The sequence below is a fragment of the Xyrauchen texanus genome, chromosome 12 (genome assembly GCF_025860055.1).
Source record: "Xyrauchen texanus isolate HMW12.3.18 chromosome 12, RBS_HiC_50CHRs, whole genome shotgun sequence".
NCBI classification, from domain to species: domain Eukaryota; kingdom Metazoa; phylum Chordata; class Actinopteri; order Cypriniformes; family Catostomidae; genus Xyrauchen; species Xyrauchen texanus.
In genome coordinates, this window is record NC_068287.1 from 34188027 (window position 1) to 34206760 (window position 18734).

Sequence of the window (18734 nt, forward strand, 5' to 3'; positions counted from 1 at the left end):
GTAAATTCTAATCAAAGGGTGGCGTCTTTGAAGATGCTAAAATATAACAGTTTCTTTTTATTATTTATTTATTTTTAGCCACAACATAATTTCCTGTTCCATTTCTGTTATTCCACTGATTTGATGACTTTACTATTATTCTAAAATGAGAGAGAAAACAAAAATATAATATAGAGTGAGCAAATGACCCCAAACTATTGAATGGCAGTGTACATCTGGGATGGCATGAGGGTGAGTAAATTATGAAAGAATTTTCATTTTTGGGTGAACAATCTCTTTAAGGATGGTGGTGGCCAGCTGGTACTGTTTCAGTCTAATGCTTAGAAAAAGACTCTGGTTTAAAAGTTCACTCAGAATGCATTTGTGAGTAGCATTGCTTATGATGGCCCATCTGATAGCTCTCCTTAAGTAGGTCAATGAATACCTTTTGTTTACAGATTACGATGTTCATTGTATCTTTTGAAGCCATGCCTCCCTGACCACTTCACTTGTTACTCTTATTTACATTTCTCTCTCTCTCTCTCTCTCTCTCTCTCTCTCTTTCTCTCTTTATATATACACTCACCTAAAGGATTATTAGGAACACCTGTTCAATTTCTCATTAATGCAATTATCTAATCAACCAATCACATGGCAGTTGCTTCAATGCATTTAGGGGTGTGGTCCTGGTCAAGACAATCTCCTGATTTCCAAACTGAATGACAGAATGGGAAAGAAAGGTGATTTAAGCAATTTTGAGGGTGGCATGGTTGTTGATGCCAGACGGGCCGGTCTGAGTATTTCACAATCTGCTCAGTTACTGGGATTTTCACGCACAACCATTTCTAGGGTTTACAAAGAATGGTGTGAAAAGGGATAAACATCCAGTATGCGGCAGTCCTGTGGGCGAAAATGCCTTGTTGATGCTAAAGGTCAGAGGAGAATGGGCCGACTGATTCAAGCTGATAGAAGAGCAACTTTGCCTGAAATAACCACTCGTTACAACCGAGGTATGCAGCAAAGCATTTGTGAAGCCACAACACGCACAACCTTGAGGCGGATGGGCTACAACAGCAGAAGACCCCACCGGGTACCACTCACCTCCACTACAAATAGGAAAAAGAGGCTACAATTAGCAAGAGCTCACCAAAATTGGACAGTTGAAGACTGGAAAAATGTTGCCTGGTCTGATGAGTCTCGATTTCTGTTGAGACATTCAGATGGTAGAGTCAGAATTTGGCGTAAACAGAATGAGAACATGGATCCATCATGCCTTGTTACCACTGTGCAGGCTGGTGGTGGTGGTGTAATGGTGTGGGGGATGTTTTCTTTGCACACTTTAGGCCCCTTAGTGCCAATTGGGCATCGTTTAAATGCCACGGCCTACCTGAGCATTGTTTCTGACCATGTCCATCCCTTTATGGCCACCATGTACCCATCCTCTGGCTACTTCCAGCAGGATAATGCACCATGTCACAAAGCTCGAATCATTTCAAATTGGTTTCTTGAACATGACAATGAGTTCACTGTACTAAAATGGCCCCCACAGTCACCAGATCTCAACCCAATAGAGCATCTTTGGGATGTGGTGGAACGGGAGCTTCGTGCCCTGGATGTGCATCCCACAAATCTCCATCAACTGCAAGATGCTATCCTATCAATATGGGCCAACATTTCTAAAGAATGCTTTCAGCACCTTGTTGAATCAATGCCACGTAGAATTAAGGCAGTTCTGAAGTCGAAAGGGGGTCAAACACAGTATTAGTATGGTGTTCCTAATAATCCTTTAGGTGAGTGTATATATATATACATATACATACACACACTGGCAGCCAAAAGTTTTGAATAATGTACAGAATTTCCTCTTATTGAAAACAATTGGTACTTTTATTCACCAAAGTGGCATTCAACTGATCACAATGTATAATTTTTTTCAGAACTTCTTAAACTATTTCAAAGTGTTCTCATCAATAAATCCTCCACATGCAGTAATGACAGCTTTACAGATCCTTGGCATTCTAGCTGTCAGTTTGTCCAGATACATTTCACCCCACACTTCCTGTAGCAATAACCATAGATGTGGCTGTCTTGTAGGACACTTCTTACGCACCTTACAGTCTTGCTGATCCCTCAAAAGCTCAATGGGGTTAAGATACATAACACTCTTTTCCAATTATCTGTTGTCCAATGTCTGTTTCTTGGCCCACTCTAACCTTTTCTTTCTGTTTCAAAAGTGTCTGTTTCTTTGCAATTCTGCACCCCTGAGTCTTCTTTTTACTGTTGTACATGAAACTGGTGTTGAGCGGGTAGAATTCAATGAAGCTGTCAGGACATGTGAGGCGTCTATTTCTAATGTACTTATCCTCTTGTTTAGTTGTACATCTGGCCTTCCACATCTCTTTCTGCCCTTGTTAGAGCCAGTTGTCCTTTGTCTTTTGAGACTGTAGTGTACACCTTTGTATGAAATCTTAATTTTATTTTATTTTGCAATTTCAAGCATTGTATAGCCTTCATTCCTCAAAACAATGATTGACCGACGAGTTTCTAGAGAAAGTCAAAAATATTTTTGACCTAATATTGACCTTGACATGCCATTCTATTGCATACTGTGGCAACTCAAAAACAAACACAAAGACCATGTTAAGCACAATTTCACTAACCAAATAGCTTTCAGCAGTGTTTGATATAATGGCAAGTGATTTTCTAATAACAAATTAGCAATTTAGCATGATTACTCAAGGATAAGGTGTTGGAGTGATGGCTGCTGGAAATGGGGCCTGTCTAGATTGAATCAAATTGACTTTTTTCAAATAGTGATGGTGCTGTTTTTTTACATCAGTAATGTGCTGACTATACTGTGTGATCAGTTGAATGCCACTTTGGTTAATTAAATTTCCTTCTGAAACAGCTAAATCTATACATTATTCCAAACCTTTGGCCGCCAGTGTGTATACATATATAGAGAGAGAGAGAGAGAGAGAGAGAGAGAGAGAGAGAGAGAGAGAGAGAGAGAGAGATACAGCAAAAAACACAGCACTTTGGTGCAGTGCCAAATTAAACACAGATACACAAACATGACACTGCCACCCCATGGCACCTTTGTTGAAAAATGAGCCAGCCCAGAGGTCAGAAGAGAAGTACAGAAAGAGAAGAAAGAGATTAAACTAGCAAGGCAGAATTGCATCCTATGCACTGACGTGCGGTCTGGGTAGGCAAACTAGGCACTGCCTACCCTGCCAAAATTCAAAAATAAAATGTTTATTAAATAATAAACTTGTATTTATATTTTTACTTTTTATTCTTGTGATTTTTATATATGCAATATGTGTGTTATTCCAATTGTTTAGACGTTATGATGACAAATGTAGCAGTTACGCATAATCAACTAAAAACAAATGGTAGAATAAGCAGTGCTTTTACGGTCCATTCATTGCAGACGACAAGCGGAAAACCCATGTTGCGCATGCGCACTGCCTTTTGACGTAAATATGTTATGCCCGTAATCATCTCCGTTACGTATCATACATGGACCAATTAAAATCGAGATATTCCTGGACATTTGCGTAGCTAACGTCATTACACAACAGCTAGCGTACATGCCTAATCCCCGCCAAATTCAAAATCAAAATGACAGCACCGGCTGTAATCACGGAATTAAGACATTTTTCCAAGCTCGATTTTAATTCCAAATATGAGTTAATTGCACGAGGGAGGTCTACGCCAGCCTTAGATGGACTAGTACAGCAAAAGGGCCCAAAAATTATCCGATCATTTCAAACTGATTGGTATGTAAGAAAAGATTGGCTATGTGGCTGTGCGCTTGTGTGTGTGTGTGTGTGTGTGTGCGTGAGAGAGAGAGAGGGAGAGAGAGAGAGAGAATACACGATATACATCCTGATTTGTACATTTCTTGATATGCCGCGCTTGTGCGTAACGTTCACTGTTTACGCGCTTGTGTGTGTGTGTGTGTGTGTGTGTGTGTCTGTGTGTGTGTGAGAGAGAGAGAGAGAGAGTACACTATATACATCCTGATTTGTACATTTCTTGATATGCCGCGCTTGTGCGTAACGTTCACTGTTATTACGTATTATATTAGCTTAAACAATACATCAGGTAATCTGGCTTTCATAACTCACTGCCTAGCCTCTTTAAGACATCACCGCACGTCACTGATCCTATGTGATAGATAAAGAGGAAGAGCGGATAGAGTCGTCCATATCCGACACTAAATGCTAGGGTTGATAAATCTTAGGGAAAATGAGGGCCAGGCCTAAGTTTGCTTGGTCGTCAAACTGCCATTAATCCAAAGCTTTTCAAAAACGTAACTCTTGAAACATTAAACAGGGTCAAGACAGACTTACCTCAGGCATTTAAACAGTGCATGTTAAAGGAACCGTTCACTCAAAAATTAATATTGCCATTGTTTACTCTCCCTCATGCTGTTCCAATCCTGTATGACAAAAGGATTGTAATCCAATTACAAAGTAATTAGTTGTTGTAATATAATTCATTTTTAGTACACAAAGTAATGATACTTTATATTCAAATTCTTGTAATCAGATTACAGTTATTTACTTTCAAGGAAGTTAAATTCAATTAAACACATAATTCAATTACGCTATTTTAAAAATAATATTATGTAAAATATACAAATTGGTTTATTTTAAATATTTCTTTAACTGCTATTTAAAAGATTGTTTTTCCTTTACAAACACAATGAATGAAAGATTATTCTCTTTTAAAGAGAAAATAAGGCTTTGACATCATATATTTATAACTGAGCTCATCCTCTTATGCTGCATTCCATTTACCTCGGAAAGTCGGAATTTCCGACTTCCTAGTAGGAAGAGAGCAGTGGAATGCCACATGAAGTTGAACTTTCAACTTGGAAACTCGTGTGCCGAGATCCCGATGCGTGACGTCACACAAACTAGTCGGCACATGTTGGTAGATGTACAAGTTAAAAATAAACATGAACTTTTATTAAATAATATCGATCAATGAGTCAAAGTTTCTACATTAAATTATATTAAAGCTTGTTTAGCAAATGTTTGCAGAGACAGGTGTACAAAACATGGTAAATTATTCTCAATATATCTTTTGACAATCGTACACCTGTAGCACATACGCTAGCATTGCTTATCAGTTGGGTTGCTAGGAGACGTCTCTGGTGCAGTCGTACACCTGCTAAGCTAATGGGAGCGTTGCAATTTTGTTACATTATATTCCGACAGTATGGTAATGGAATGTCTTTATGGTCAGAGATAGGAGATATCAAATAGGAATATCTCAGTAGTGGAAAGGAATGGCTAAACTTGAAAATGTGATATTCTGAGTCCATTACAAAGAAGTAAATTAAAACATTTTTTTTAATTATTATTTAAAGAATGTAATGTGGCATTCAAATGTGATATCAAATAGAATTTCAATCATAGTCTGAGTGTCATAAAAACTACATTTTAGAGGTCTAGAGTGGTTTTAGACCTCCAGTTGCTGTTCCCATTAGTTGATCAGCCTCATCATAACACTGACATGTTGAGTTCACACTTGCAATACATCTTTGAGAGTTTTCGACTAATCAGTGTTGGCTGTCTGATCATTTGCTTAATCACACTGACTGACTGATTAATGGATTGACATTGAACAGTTTTATTGGACCCATGCCATCCTAGCAACAATAATTATTTCATGCCACTGACCAATCTAACCCTGCCATCATTTGACAAGTGAGAAAGGCAAGAAGATAGAAAAAAACTGTCAGAAAGAGAGAGAGAGAGAGAGAGAGAGATGCCTAAGAGAAACCCCCGTTTCTGATGTCACTGTCTGTATAAGATGTCAACCAGTGCACCGAAACCATGTCAGCCTGTCAAATGTCCTGTCAGAGTGCTTGAATGTCAGAGTTGAAAGCAGACGGATAGGTGACAATGGTTCGTTCAGATTTTAGACTGATGGAACACAGTTTCAGGGTAAGAACCATCGGCTCAAATACTGCTTGAGGTTGTGGGCACAGTGGCAGGTATTGCAAGTCTTGGTTTATTAAGCAAAAGGGATGAGAGAAGGGACCAATAGTTCAGGTTTAACAATAGCATCTCTCTCGCTTGCTCATTAAAATTATTTACGTTTATTCAAATAAAACGATACCACGAGCTGTAAAATAACTGATTTCGAGAATAAAATAATTATAATAATACCTGACCGAAAATTGGCAGTCTGTACCGGGCGGTAGAACACACGCTTTTTATGTTCAAAAGAAGTCAAAAGAGAGCGGGCGCGCGCAACGGGTTCGCGCGCAAATGCTCCCTTTGCCTTTTGAGAACGTCAGAAATTCCTCTCGTCAGTGTGCTACCATCCGTCAGTTTTCCCCTTCAGTATTAATACGCTTGAGCATCCTTTAAACAAGGTCGTGCACCTTTGCCTGTCCGTTTGGCAAGAAAACAAAAAAGTAATGTGGGTGAACCGTGGAAGCAGAAATCGGTCCAGCTTCGCATTGAGAAAGACGACGGAGACGCTTGGATACAACTTGAAATCGTAGTGATTCGTTGTTCTCAGACAAGATGGACAGTTCACACGTGTTCTGTGTAGTGCGTTATACTAGGTGCGCGATTGAAATTTACACTGCAAGCGCGCGAGAATTTTTCTCAAGGTAAATACGCGGACGAGACGACCTCGCGTTAGAGGCGCGAAAATGAAATCAGCTGCCAGCAAGGTTCAGCACCGATTTCTTAGAAATGACTGAAGATTTACACTCAGCTGCGCTTGTTTTAGCACAAAATTGGAAATGAATATTAACAACACTCGAGGCACATCGTAGAATAACGTTGGTGACTTAACAGTATGTTAAAATTGGACAATATCTGTTATACTCTGAGGTCTCCTGAGGTCTTCAACGCTTACAAGACGGAAGCAACATCTGGGCAGCGATTAAAATAAGGTTGACCTACCGTCATTTGACCGGGGCATCCTTCTTCTTAAAATAATCATCACAGACTCGCCGAGCGGTGAGAGACTTTTTTTTTTATTCTTTAGTATGATTATATTTTGTGTGGAGAAGCAGCACGTGCGTGAGAATGACAGAATTTTAGCGCCTACATTTAGGCGAGGTGATGATGACTATCAGTCAATTGTGTTTTTAGTTTATAAATGTATTTGAAAGAAGGAAAATGACACACTTTTGTGTAAAACCCAGCACAATAGTAATTACTGTACAACGTTTTTGCGCTCTGGAGTGAAAGTAAAGGCACTTATCCATTTAGCGTTCAGATTAGCGTTTGTGTAGACAGAAACAAAACATCATTGGAGATTTATTTATTTTTTTGCATTTTATCTGGTTTCACTTTTAAAGTTTTCGCTTTGGTGTTGTTGCACATGAAGTACCAGAGAGACGATTGTCGTTAAAGGAATATTCTGGGTTAAATTCAAGTTAAGCTCTATTGGCAGCATTTGTGGCATAATTTTGATTATCACAAACATGTACTTTGACTTGCCCCTCCTTTTCTATAAATAAGCAAAAATCGAGGTTTCAGTGAGGTACTTACAATGGAAGTGAATGGGGCCAATTTGTAAACTTAAAAAAAAAACCTCACAGTTTCAAAGGAATAGCCACATAAACAATATTTGTGTTAACATTATTTTAGTGTAAAAAAAGCGCTTACTAACCATTTCTGTGTAATGTTATAGCCGATTTTACAACTTTAAAATGATATCAACAATCCCTGAAACAACTGTAAAAATTATTTTAACAGAAGAATTAATGTAAGTGCTTTTATAAAATTATAAGCTTCACAAAGCTTTTGCTTTTTTTTTTTTTCTAAAGAAAAGTCTAAATTATTTATTATAAAAATTAACTTGTATTAAACCCAGAATATTCCTTTAACGCTACAAGGGACATGATGGTTGACAAATTTGACCTTTTCCCCTGTTTTTTATATGTTGCCCTTATGTTTTCTTGATTTGCATGATAACAAAGTCTTCTTTTGTTTCCTTCATCCTTTTCCTTTTTTCTTCTTCTACTTCTTGGTATAGTTGTTGTTGTTATTATTATTATTGTTATTACAAGAAAAATAATTGCAGTAATAACAATAAAACATTTATGATTAAAAGGTGAGAATACCTGTAAAGTCTACCTCTTTCTCTTTCACTATACTACTTTGTCAGAATATATCCTGAGGTTAGGTAATGTTCATAACATGTTTGTTTTAAAGTGGACTGTGGTTGCCATTGTCTATTTGAATGTATTTTGTTATCCATTTAGGAAGTGCATTGGTCTCTATGTGATAGGCAGTTAAATCCTGTGTTGTTTTTATCCATGGTTGTCTTTTATCTTGTGACCAGCTAGTTTTATTCTAAGAGGAAACCATATTTTCTGCTTAAATGTGCATTCTGCAGTACAGCTGTTCTACTTACTGCTCCACAGCAACAAGCCTTGCAGGTATTTGTCACAGTTATGCACCAAAACACCTGATTAATCTAATTAGTTTATATTAGAGCATGAAAAGTATTTAATTAGCTGAGGTGGGGTGGTGGAGTGGAATAGAACAAAATACCCCTAGTGTGTTTTTTATTTTAAAACCGCTAGTATTTTCTAGTATTTTTTTTGTATTGTCTAGAATGTATTATTTTAAAAATGGCTTAGTGCTGAGTGTAGCAATGCTATCAATGTATCAGTTATGCTCTGAGGTCTCCTGAGATCTTCAACGCTTACAAGACGTCACTGAGCACTTTATTAGGAACACCTGTACGCCTACTTATTCATGCGATTATCTAATCAGCCAATCATGTGGCAGAAGTGCAATGTATAAAATCATGCAGATATGGATCAGGAGCTTCAGTTAATATTCATATGGGGAAAAAAAATTATCTCCGTGATTTCAGCCGTGATATTGTTGGTTATATCAGACGGACTGGTTTGAGTATTTCTGTATCTGTCACTCACTCGATGTTGTGACACTAGGGGGTCACCGTTGGTAGCCCAGACATCTCTGATCTTTGAGAAGGCCAATGGGAATTGTCGTGTGGGATTTGCATGCCACTTCCCCGGACATAAGGGTATAAAAGGAGATCTGCTTGCAAACACACATTCAGATTCACATTCAGAGCCGAGCAGACACATTCACTGAGCTGAATCCTTCCTGCCGTTATAATTCTCTTAAAAGAGTGGCACAAACTTTCGTTTGTGTGTAATTCCTGGTTGTAGTCGATTTCTCTCCGCTTCTGACGGCCACGATTGCTGCCTTACGTGCTTGGGTGCTACCCTTGGGTGCTTGGATGGTTCATGCCCTCATTGTGGTCGCGGCTCACCTTCATAAGAGGGCAAGCCACCCCAGAGGCTCCCCGACTCGCTCATTCTACCGATGGGTACGAGGCAGGTTCGGTTAGCACTGGGGGCGATATGGGGACATCAATGGGAGCCTCTTCGCCGGGTATTCCCCCATGGACCTCCCATTCTCCCGGGATGTCCAGGTGGTCCAGGAACGCCACCTTTGGCTCAACCTAGGTCGAGTCGCAGAGGCCAACAAGGTTCGTTTCCTTGACGCCCCCATCTCCCAGGTTGGGCTTTTTGGCGACACCGTTGGAGACTTCACCCGGCAGTTTTCAATGGTAAGAAAGCAGATGGAGGCCATACAGCATATCCTGCCCCGGCGGAGCCACAGACCCCACGCTCCATCTACTCGTCGCCCTGGGTATCCCCCTGTGGAGGCAACACCAGCTCCGGCACAGCCCGCCCCATGGAGGCTCGGCATGGAGCTACCCGCAAGCCCCGGACGCCTCACGGCCGCCTGCCAAGAACCCCAAGAAGGCTTTGAAGGGCCCCTGATACGGGCAGCCCCGGGACTCTGCACTACGGGAACTGGTAAGCAGCTGGTAACATAAAGTAGCGTCTGTTTGCTAAGTGGTGTATTTCCCGAGGCGAAGACCCCCAGCGATGCGCAGCAGGATCAGTGGTTTCCTTCCTGCAAGACAAGTTGGAGGGACGGCTGTCCCCCTCCACCTTGAAGGTTTATGTGACCGCTATATCGGCGCATCACGATGCAGTGGACAATAGTATTTAGGGAAGCACGATTTGATCATCAGGTTCCTGAGAGGTGCGAGGAGGATAAATCCCCTCAGGCCACACCTCATTCCCTCATGGGACCTCTCTGTGGTCCTTCGGGAGCTCCCTTCGAGCCCCTTGAGTCAGCTGAGCTAAAGGCGCTCTCTCTGAAGACCGCCCTTCTGACGGCGTAGAGGGTAGTGGACCCTACAGGCTTACTCTCACATTATCCTGAGACCCCGACCGGGCTACGTGCCCAAGGTTCCCACGACCCCTTTCAGGGATCAGGTGGTGAACCTGCAAGCGCTGCCCCTGGAGGAGGCAGACCCATTCTTGGCATTACCGTGTCCGGTGCGTGCTCTTCGAATCTACTTGGATCGCACGCAGAGCTTTAGAAACTCCGAGCAGCTCTTTGTCTGCTTCGGTGGTCAGCGGAAAGGAAGTGCTGTCTCCAAACAGATGGCATACCATCACCATGGCATACCATGCCCAGCATGTGCCGCCTCATGCCTGCCAGTGTGTTGGGGTAGTTATGCGATGGCTTGCTGCGTTGGCTATGAGGCACACCGAGTTCTGCCCATCTCACACCGCCAGTCTGCATAACCCGGTTCAGCTCTTGTGGCATTTTCCATCGGGACCCCTAGTGTCAACTCATCGACACAACATCGAGTGAGTGACAGATATGGAATGTCATGGTTACTGATGTAACCTCCGTTTCCTGATGAAGGGAACGAGACGTTGTGTCCCTCTTGCCACAACACTGAACCAACCGCTGAAATGGCCGGGTCTTTGGCTCGGCTCCTCAGTGTGTAACTTGAGTGTGTGTTTGTGAGAGGCACTCCTTTTATACCCGTATGTCTGGGGGAGTGGCATGCAAATCCCACTCGCCAATTCCCATTGGCCTTTTCTCAAAGATCAGAGATGTCTGGGCTCCCAAGTGTGACCCCTTGTGTCAATTCATCGACACAACATCTCGTTCCCACCATCAGGGAACGGAGGTTACATCAGTAACCATGACTTGATCTTTGCCGTAGAAAAAAAATAAATAAAAAAAAAGAGTAAAAAAAAAAACTGTGCAGTACCCTGGTAAAAGAGACAGGAGTAGCACATTCTGCACACACACACACACACACACACACACACACACACACACACACACACACACACACATGTTGTGTTTCCATGTTTTATGGGGACTTTCCTTAGACATAATGGTTTTTATACTGTACAAACTTTATATTCTATCCCCTAAACCTAACCCTACCCCTAAACCTAACCCTCACAGAAAACATTCTGCATTTTTACATTTTCAAAAAACATAATTTAGTATGATTTATAAGCTGTTTTCCTCATGGGGACCGACAAAATGTCCCCACAAGGTCAAAAATTTCGGGTTTTACTATCCTTATGGGGACATTTGGTCCCCACAAAGTGATAAATACACGCTCACACAAACTCAGAGAGAGACATGATCAAGCCTAGGAATCTGATCAGAAGCCCCTGGCCTGTGTACAATTTTGTAGCATGAGCAGCATACACAAACACACACACACACACACACACACACACACACCCACAAAGGGGACACAACCAGTTTTGACTAACCAGATCAAGGAGACATCAGATAAGTGTGGAGGCTCTGAAACCTCTCATTTGGTCTTTCAGTCTTTAAATAGAAACATTTGAAGAACAATATGAATGGTGAAGATGAGGAAGAAATGGACAAACATTGGGGAAAATCAGGGAAAATTGGTTGTTTCGCTCTGCACCAACAAGTGATTTTTGGATGTAGCCTTATTTTATATGATCCCACTGTGATTTTAGTCTATATCTCTCTGCCTTTTTTATTCCCTTACACACACACACGCACACATGCAATGAAAGGAGCCTACATTAATGTGTGTGTGCGCGTGCGTGTGTGGTTATAAATCTTCAGTGACATTCCCAGTGGGAAGGAGTCTCATGTGATTCTTTTCTCCCATTCAGCTCAGTACCAAAGTATACAAAACACACACGTGTGTGCATACTATGCTTCTGTGGCTGAGTGAGTAAATCTGTAGTCAGTGTAATGTTATGTGACAGCAAGGGATGATTGCAAAGACAGGACACACCGAGACAACAGGCCAGATACACAAACACAAGCCACCCTGATATACAGATTTCTCTCCCATGGCCTGCCCAACATAATCTTTCTCAAGACTTTCTCTCACTCACTCACTCACTCACTCACACGCATACACACAAATCTCCACATTGACACACAACCTTGTGTCAGCGTGGGAATTCTTTAAGTAGAAGGAAAAGAAAAATGAAAGCCAGATCAAGTAAACTTTTAAAATTGGTCATAATCATGGCAGCAACAGGTATGTAATAAAATCGTAATACATATAACATTTTAATATATAAATGTGTACTATATACATTTAGACATAGGGCTTGCAAGACTAATAATTTATACCGGTTGACTAGTCCCAGAAAAGTGGCCGGGTCAATGTTCACCCCATCTGAATTCAAAATGATGTCCATCATTTTGATACATCAAATATAAGAAAACCATTTTAACCATAGCACCTCAAATTTCATCTGAACTATCTCTATTGTCTGTGATATATGTGCACTCCCTGCATGCGCTTGAGAGAGAGAGAGCACGACTGAGGTGACGCGGGTAAGAAATTAAGCATGCGTACCCCCATTGACAGATTTATTTGGCTTGCATTATCAAACAGTCAAGTCCCTACAGTTTCTTGATTAGTTTAATTGCTCTTCGGAAGAACTTTGGCTTGTGCGGTATATGAAAATGTACACACTAAATGTCCACAGTGCTTTGCAGCATGTTTTCCTCTCACATGCAGATGACATAGTATGCGGATTGAGGAATTTTCCATATAACAAGTGCGAGTGGAATCATGTGATCCACAATTGATTTAATTGTCATCCGAATGCATGAGTTTTATCACAGAGGAGCCATGCAAATGTACTTTTACAGACTTCACCCTGAGAAACAATTGCCATCCAAATAGGGCTTTAGAGTAATTTAAACAGACTAATTTCACTGTGATTTCAGCGACAGTAGGTCGAAAGTAGGAATGCACCAATATGGAATTTCTGGGCCAATAACCATAATACCGATAATCCCCTGCTCATTGTGGCTATAATACCGATAACCAATAATAAAAAAAAAAAGGTTTAATTTTTAAACCTGGAACTGCTAGTCCATTTATTAAAAGCTTCTCATTTGAAAAATATATGTAATTTAAAAGCTTGGAATTTGGACTTGATGCTATTTAAGGTTTGGTGGACAACATGACCCAGAAATGTGCCTTTATAACAGATGAAAGCTGACTTGAATGACAAAATAAATGACAATAAACTTGCATAAATTTAATGGTGCTCATTTATATGAGTGTTTACAGCAGGGTTCCACAATAGGCTGCCCGCGGTCCACATCCAGCCCGCGAGAGACAAATATTTATCCTACGCTAAAGGACTGTTCACAACAAATCCGTGACGATTATGTGAGACAAACTTCCGACGAAAGGTCTATACACAGAGTGTGTAAAAAATAAAAATGTAAAACAATTTCACCCCTGTACAGTTGGCAGCGCTATTGCTGTTCTATTTATACCAGTCTCAAGCATTAATTTACCTAATTTGGCAAAACTGTTTCATTTTGTTAGTTCCATGGTGTTGATGCATTATTATGTTGATGCATTCCATGGTGTTGATGAGAATAATGAACTTCAGGGAAGTGCTCGATGACCTGATGAGGTCGTGGAGGGCACCATTTGCTGCCTGAAACCGACTTCCAGGTTCGTCCTCTCTCACTACCCTTGACGGCGGGGTGGCCCACAGGTACACAGAGGTCCCTCAGGTGGATAAGGTGGTTGCGGTGCACCTATGCCCGCAAAACGCCGCCACCTGGCGGGATCGTTCAGCACTCCACTCAAGGGCCTGTGGGACTACGTTGTCTCTGGCGACCAAAGCCTACAGTGCTGCTGGACAGACTGCCTCCGCCCGGCATGCCATGGCCCTCCTGCAAGTACACCAGGCCAAGGCACTGAAAGAGCTGCACAGGGGTAGTCCTGATCCCGTTGTGCTGCAGGAGCTGCTCTCAGCGACCGACCTTGCCCTCTGGGTGACAAAGGTCATGGCACGAGCACTCGGTCAAGCGATGTCCACCTTGGTGGTCCAGAAGCGTTATCTGTGGCTGAAACTAGTCGAGATGAGGGACGCCAACAAAGTACACTTTATCAATGCGCCCATCTCCCAGATCAGCCTACACCGAGGACTGCCCAGCAGTTTATGGCGGTGAGGAAACAAATGGAGACTATACAGCACATTTTGCCCCGGTGGGGCTCAAGATCCCATACCCCATCTGCTCGCCGAGGGTGTCACCCTGTGGCGATGAAAGCCCAGATCTTGGCCCCAGTGTAGAGCCCCCTGCAGGAACCTGACACCCCCCACCTCACAGCCTGGAACAAGGACCCGGAAGGTTCCTAAGCCCCTGAGAGTGGAGACCCAGGGAGAGAGATGTCCGCTACAGAGCTGGTACCCAGACCACAGGCAGAAGACCTAAGTGGACTACCACCGGCAGTGGTAGACATGATCACCCAGGCCAGAACTCCCTCCCTTCAACTGTTCTTCCCAAGCCAAAGACACCCAGAGATGTGCAGTCAAGTCAGAACTTTCCTTCCTGCAGGAGAGGTTGGAGGGGTGGCTGTCCCTCTCCACCTTGAAGGTATATGTGGCTGCCATAGCGGCCACCACAACACGGTGCATGGTAAGTCCCTAGGGAAGCACAACCTGATCATCAGGTTCCTCAGAGGTGCATGGAGGCTGAATCCTCCTAGGTCACACCTATTCCCCTCTAGGGATCTCTCCGTGGTCCTCCTGGGCCTTCAGAGAGCCTCGTTTGAGCCGCTAGATTTAGTCGAGCTGAAAGCCGTCTCCTTGAAGACGGCCCTCCTAATTGCGCTCCCCTCCATCAAGAGGGTTGGGGACCTGCAAGCGTTCTGTGTTAGCGACACTTGCCTGGAGTTCGGTCCGGCAGATACTTATGTAATCCTGAGACCCCGGCCGGGCTATGTGCCCAAGGTTCCCACGACCCCTTTCAGGGATCAGATGGTGAACTTGCAAGCACTGCCTCTGGAGGAGGCAGACCCAGCCCTGTCATTGCTGTGTCCAGTGCGTGCTTTGTGCATCTACTTGGACGCTTTAGACGCTCTGAGCAGCTATTTGTCTGCTTTGGCGGACAGTGGAAAGAGAACGCTGTCTCCAAACAGAGGCTTGGATCATGGATCACTTGGCATACCAGGCCCAGGCCATGCCCGCCCCTTTGGGAATAGAAGCACACTCTAAAAGGAATGTGGAATCCTTGTGGGCACTGGCCAATGGCACCTCTCTAGCAGACATCTGCAGAGCAGTGGGCTAGGCAACACCCAATACAATCTCCGGGTTGAGCCGGTTTCATCCCGTGTTTTGTCAGGTACGAACAGGTAAGTTCGGTAATACAGAACAGCTGGCCGGGTGTATCGTTTGCGTGTAGCGCCTTTCCCCTCCGTGAAGCAAAGACTTGCTCTTCTTCTCCCATGCGAGTTCAAGAACCTGTGAACCCTGGATGTCCTTCCTCCCTAGCCCTTTGGCTTGCAAATTCGGTGGAGGAATTTGCAGCCTAACCCACTATGGGGTCTAATATGTCCTGTACTGGGATAGGTGCTCCCCAGGCCTGGTTACTCCGGTAACCCCCTGTGATTGTATTTTCCGCTCTCTCTGCCTTGGTCACTGTGTTTGTAGAGCTCCTCCCCTTCGAGGCAGGACCTACCACGCGCCTCTTCCATGTGCGGTTGGTGAGCTCACGTGTCGTATTGCCACATGTTCCTCCCCTTCAGGCAGGATATGTCCTCTGTGGAGTCTTTTCCCCCTGAAAGAATAGGAAAGAACACCTTCCCCAATGCATATAATAGCATTAGATGGCCTCAGCCGAATCTAATACTCTGTGGAAAGAAAATATAGAGAGAAACAAATGGGAAATGGCCTGTTGTTACTACAGCAGATGAATAAAACCAGACCCAAAACAACATAAGGTGCAGAGATGTTGAAATGATCCTCACAGAGCGACATGAGTGTACGCACTCACACTGTCTTTGGGGCTTCCTGAGTCCCTGCCTGAAGGAAAGAAGCAGCAGACTGTCAGAGATTTTCAGCCGCAAGCAATTAAACCATTACAAAATATCAGCTGTAATTCCATTATTGGCGATCCATAAGGGCTCTGTGGAAGCAGCATTTGTGAAACTTCTCATTTGAAACAAGCTGTATGACCTGGTACATGTTCCGACCGACTGAATGGAAGGGGGATGTGGTCCATTCATGCATCGGCATGTGAGTCTACCTTGTTCATTAAGAAGTGGGTGGAAGAGCAATTAATTCATAAAAGTGACAAATTTTTATACACATTAATGAGTGTTCACATGACTCGCATCAGTGCTGCCGAATACATTGAAATCTATAAATCTATTGAAGTCTCATAATTTCTTTTAATTAAATATTACCTTATAATTTACGAGTATACAGTGACCTCAGTTACTGAACTACAGTAACTACATTCACAAAAATCACTAAGACTTAACATAAACCAGTCCTCTTTTACTTTCTACAATCAAAGCAATTGCCATTTATTCTCTTCAAAATACATGTTTTCAATGTTTATTGTTCATATCCTCTGCTATCTTGCATGGCAAACTCGTTAGATCACCCCTCCATGATGCTTTCTGCACCACTTGTCATGTGGAGGGCAAAGCACCGCTTGACACTGGTGTTGAGCAGCACTTTGACGCCCCGACGAAAGTCATGTGAAAGGCGCCTTGCAATGACGAAAGGACATTACTGAAAAAACATTAATATTATTAGGCTATTATTGTTTTAAAAAAAAAAAGTTGAAGTCATGCTCGGCAGTTTAAATACTGTGGGAAAATGATAGATCTGCTTTTTTTCTTATAATATTTAAACTTTCTACTGAAGTTAGTAGATTTGTAGACATGCACAATTGAATAAAGGAGAAGGTAAGGACGTTATTGAAACTAACTATTATTTAACTTTGATTCATGTCTTTTTTGATAAAGTCATGAAGGAAAATCACTCATTGCTGAAGTGAGGGTTAATCGATCGACCCCGACTTCACTTGTCAGATGTCCTACTTCGGGCGGCATCCAGTCATAATTTTTTTTTAGTTTTTTTTGTTTAGGACGTATTTGGGACATACTTGAATTCTGTAGAAACACTTTTCTGTGTGTTTGTTTCTATTATGAGCATAACCGTGTTCAAGTTGGAATGTCTTTTTTGGACTTGGCCTCTTTCACTATTTTATACTGTTTGCAGTTGGCAAAATATACACATAGCAAGAGATGTAATCAGAAATCTTTCCTCTGTATCTGTCTCTTCTAGCTGAACACTTTCTTTACTGATAGAAGTGGGTGTATTCTTAATTTCACAGGAGTAAATTTTATAAAGTAATTATAAAAATGAGTTACAAAAACAAGCTTTTATTGTGCTTTCTGTTTTTCTTTCCCTGTGATCTGTTTCTCCTTTTCTTTCACCTCTAACTCTCCCCCAGTGATCCTGCCATGAGCACAGTGACAGACCTCTTGGTTGCATCATCAAAGCAACACATGAGTCCTCCAACACAGGTCAAAAAGTATTAGACAGAATGTGCGTGTCTGTGCACATTTGAATGTGTGTGTGTGTGTGTGTGAGATGTCCTTGTTTCCTGTCTTTTCCCCAAGTCATGTTCAGAGGGAGTATCGTTCACCCATGGCTGGGTTTCCATGGCCACAAGGACCGAGCCAATCAAAGCACAGGGCCACCATGTGCTCCAGACGAGGAAAAAGCCCACTGGCGACACATATGCTAGCGTGCTAAAGCAAACCCAGCATCTTTGCATCCGCTCCGCAGCTCTGCCTTCTTTGACTTCTCCCTCAATTTTTTTATTCTCTGTCCTTGAACAATAAATCTATCCTCAGTTTTAAACAGCTTGATGTATTTATAATGTTTTCACATTTGTTGTTACTTTTTTCTCCATGGTGTCTTCCTAAGGCAAGACATGAATAATGAGGGGAAAGAAAGGATGGACAGAAGTAGAGAGAGAGAAGTCCCCCTCAGACCACAAGACTTAACTCAACCTGTAAAAATAGAAATGGAGGTGAGAGGCATTCATTGTGGAATGCTTCTTCCACTTAAAAATGTGGCTGATTTATAATGTCTGAATGTTTATACTGAGAGAGTGTGGAAGAGTGAGGTAGAAAGGAAAGAGAGCCGGAGTACATCCAAAATGGATACGTAGAGGGAAATCTCTGTAAATAATTTTCTTCAGGCCAACAGCTGAATTTTCCTGTGGTTTAATGTTTTTTTTTTTAACTGTAATAGAATTGTATAGTTTACCTGCGGGAATGATTGTATACATGGAAATGGATTCCATTGTTAGAGGATAATCTCATTTTCATTTTAACATGGTTTTCATTTATCATGGCATCATCTTCTTAGGTACAGGATCTTAGGAGGAAAGCGTAGATGCAGCACTCTCTCTCGCTCGCTCACACATACACACATATTCTTTATAATCATACCTTGATGAAAGACTTAAAGCTCAGATTTTGGAGAAATCACCTCTATGGCATGTCACTGTTTCCATGGAAACTAAAATATTTTCCCAAGACTCACTCTAAACTTCTTA

At 42.2% G+C, this 18734-nt stretch overlaps 1 protein-coding gene across 1 annotated transcript in view; it reads left to right on the forward strand.

The window, feature by feature from the left end:
* The first annotated feature begins 6505 nt into the window (after positions 1-6505).
* LOC127652270 (gap junction gamma-1 protein-like) overlaps positions 6506-18734 on the forward strand; it is a 47287-nt gene continuing 35058 nt past the window's right edge. Inside the window, exon 1 of the mRNA XM_052138416.1 lies at positions 6506-6977. The gene's annotated coding sequence lies outside the window, so the exon portion shown is untranslated. The remainder of the gene's footprint in view (positions 6978-18734) is intronic.